Genomic DNA, 3,681 nt, shown 5'->3' with positions numbered 1-3,681 from the left:
CCCCCCCCCCCGACCTCCCAATTTCTAGACAGGTCTCCTATGCAGACCATGCCATACTTTTTTATGGGTTCATTCAGTGTTCACAGCAGTTAGAACTCACCCCTGGATCCTGCACCCCATTTCCACTGATGTGGTTAAAATTACTTGAATGATGGCCACTTAAAATGTAAGCCAGGTGCCAGGGCTCAGGGACCCTCCGCCCATACAGCCCATGATGCTGCCCCTTACCATACCCATGCTGCTGGTCCCACCCCTACCCCTGGTGCTAGGCCCCTGAAGGAGGAAGAGAAAGATACTTTAAAACTGCAGGGTGATGGAGCTCCTTTAGGCTAGATAGGATAGCCTGATGTAGCATAGTCTCATTGGCAAATGAATTGCATTGTTAGTGGTGAGGGGTGTCCAGGGGTCAGGGACAGATGGGCCTGCAAGCCGCGCTAGGGCCACGTGTGCTGTCCCAGCCAGGCAGCAGCAGCGGTACTGTTTGAGGCACTGTGGTGAATGGTGTGGGCCAGGCCCGACCAGGGCGGCAGCTGGTAGGCAGCCCCGTGCTGGGTCTTCTCGCTAGCACCACACACCGCCGCCTGCCTTCCCCCACAGGCCCTGACTGTCTTGCACTACAGCCGCTCTAGTCTCAGGAATTTGCTTGTTACTTTTACTGTGTAAATAAAGCTTCCTGGTTCAACACCCGCTGCCTGGACATAGCTGTGTGCTTTTTGTTGGGTGCAGTGAACCAGCAACTCTCCTGTCCACTCTGTCCATGGGAGCGTCAGCTCTGGACTGGGAGAACCACATACAGGACGGTCCCCATGCCTCAGGGAGAGGATGAAGTGCTGGGTGGCCGTGGGAGTAACTGCTGGAGGGGGCTGCCCAAAGCCACAGCCGCCATCCCGGGGTGCTACAGAGGAGCCAGAGACACATTGGCATGGGGGGCACAGTTCACCCCTGGGATGGGTACACAGTCCTGTGCTTACCCTCCAAACCAAAGACCTGAGTAACTAAAGCTCAGGAGACGCACTGTGTCTGCAGTCCTGAGGACCCCAGTGGAGAGGTGCATTTAATTTCTGTTACCTGCCACGCCCACTCAACGCAGGCAGTCACCCAATGTTGTTCCCTGTAATCTGGCCTTGGAATGTTCTCCCAGACTCTGCTATGGCCAGAACATCCTAATCTAGAAGTGACATCCTGGACTATTCTTCTGTTTTGCTTCCTTGGCAACAGATCCCTTGTCAAACAAAATGGTATGTGAATGTGTATCTTAAGAAGCAGGAAGCCGGGCAGTGGTGGCGCACACCTTTAATCCCAGCACTTGGGAGGTGGATTTCTGAGTTCGAAGCTAGCCTGGTCTACAGAGTGAGTTCCAGGACAGCCAGGGCTACACAGAGAAACCCTCTCCAAAAAAAGAAGGAGGAAGAGGAGGAGGAGGAGGAGGAGGAGGAGCAGCAGCAGCAGAGAGGTGGTGGTGGACAGAGAGATGACTCTGTTGTTAACCAGAGGACCCAGAGTCAATCCTCAGTGCCCACACGGGAGCCACAACCATCTGTAACTATAGTTCCAGGGGGTCCAATGGCATTTGGGACCCAATGCATGTGGCACACAGACATGCAAGCAGAACATCCATGAAAGAAAGAAAGAAGTAAAGAAAGAAAAGAAAGAGAGAGAGAGAGAAAGGAGAGAGAGAGAGAGAGAGAAGAAATGTTTTAGAGTGGTGACACATCTGTAACCCCAGTCAGCACTCAGGAGGCTGAAGCAGGAAGATTGTGTATTCAAGGCCAGCTTGGGCTAAATATCAGGATCCTGTCTCAAAACTCCCCCCACAAAGCCACCCTTTGGGGTTGGGCCAGATAGCTTGGCAGGTAAAGGCCATCACATACACACTGACACACGCCCATATACATACAGCATACACCATATACACAGTTAAAATCAGGGCGTGTGAACAAGATCCCAGGCTGGCCATTCAGTCTTCCTAGGACGCCAATCTTCTGTCTTTCATACACAGTAAGTATTCACAATAGCAGGACACGGCAGGAAAGCTGCCAAGCAGAGTCCCTCCCGCACCTTAGATTCACAATGGCCTTGAATGGCCCAACAGCACCCCTACCTGCGCCTCCTGCTCTCCAGTGGTACCAGCCTTGTTCTCGCACTGCTCCAGCTCAAGTTGACAACATGCACAGGCCTCTGACCTGATGCCTCCCCACACTACTGTCTCCCGCACCAATGAGGTCTTCTGAAAATAGGATCCTGCTTACAACCAGGCTTAGGCTCACCCAATGCCCTGCTGCCAGACAGCAGCAGGTCTCAGCATTCTGCAGTCCCCAAGCCCAGCTGGCTCATCCATCTAGGGATGTTCCCAATCACTAAGCAGGTCCCCTGCCTGTACATGGGATAGATAGTGAGCCAACTGGTTTCTGTGAGAGCAGCTCTTTCCCAAAATGTGCATAGAAAAAAAAACCCTCCCCCCAGAATGCCCAACCTGGACAGTGACCAAACCTCCAAGTGGTTACTGGTTTCTTTTTAAACTTTTTAGTTGTATTTCCTACGTAATATTGCTTCTATAATCCCAAAACTTGGTGCAAAATGCTCAGTCTATATTATCCATGGAAAGGCTGGTGTGATAATGATAATCGCACTGGCTTGTGAGGTGGGTCCCTGAGCACCCTGTAGCCTCAGCACACTGTTGGGTCGTCCCATTTTAAAGAGGCTTTCTTCCTGCCTGCTCCACCTGCTGAGGAGGATGTAAGAGAGTCTGAGGCAGATGGGTCCCTTATGGTAATCCTACAGGCAGCTGAAGATTAAGAGAAGGGAGGCCATGCTGCTGGGCAGTGCTGCCACCCTGAGAAGCAGCAAGGCAAGAGGCCATCGCCTCCAGAGGAGCAGGAATGGGTCCTCTCTGGAGGGAGAGGACAGCTGGACACTGGATGATTGTAGCCCTGAGGTCACCACAGGCCATCTTCACGGATTGCAGGCTAGGTGGAGGGAGCATCTCAGAATCCACCTTCGGAAAGAGCGTAAGACGCAGGATAGACCTTGAGTCTCCACTCTGCCTTTTACTCCTGGACCTTGGATGAGTCACTTTAAGGAGCATTTCTCTGAGTTCACTGTGGCTGGGTCTGAAGCTCACTCCTTGGCAGAAAGAGAAAACCCAGCTTATCTGGAGAGACCAGCCAAGGAGAGCCAGCTTGGCAACTGCTCAGGAAAAAAAAAATGGAGGAGAACCCCAATACCCACGGGGCACACTCATTAGCAAGCACAGCCCCCTGCAAGGGTGGCTCCATTCCGAGTTGCTCTGGAACTCTACTGGAGCTTTCTGTATAGCCAGCTAAGAGGCCACAGGCCATCCCTTGAAGGTCAGTGGCACTGGCCAGACTGGTGGCCCCTCATCCTGACGCAGATATTCAGCCAGTTTCTTCCTCTGATAGACTAGAGGTCAGCCTGCCCACTAAGCCCCCACTGGTGTATTCACAGTGTCAGAGGGAGTGTCGTTGTCTAGAGAAATCTCAGAGGACCTCTGGCTCCTTTACATGTTTACAGTTGCACCAGTGAGTGCACACATGTGGAGGCCAGATGTCAAACTTAGTTTTAGTCTTCAGACTATCTCTGTCTCTCTGTCTCTCTGTCTGTCTCTCTGTCTTTGTCTCTGTCTCTCTCTCTGTCTCTCTCTGTCTCTGTCTCTCTCTCTGT

This window comes from Mastomys coucha, unplaced genomic scaffold (assembly GCF_008632895.1).
Source record: "Mastomys coucha isolate ucsf_1 unplaced genomic scaffold, UCSF_Mcou_1 pScaffold21, whole genome shotgun sequence".
In the NCBI taxonomy this organism is placed as follows: Eukaryota; Metazoa; Chordata; class Mammalia; order Rodentia; family Muridae; genus Mastomys; species Mastomys coucha.
The sequence above is the reverse complement of the archived record's forward strand: the minus strand, read 5'-3'. Positions refer to the sequence as shown.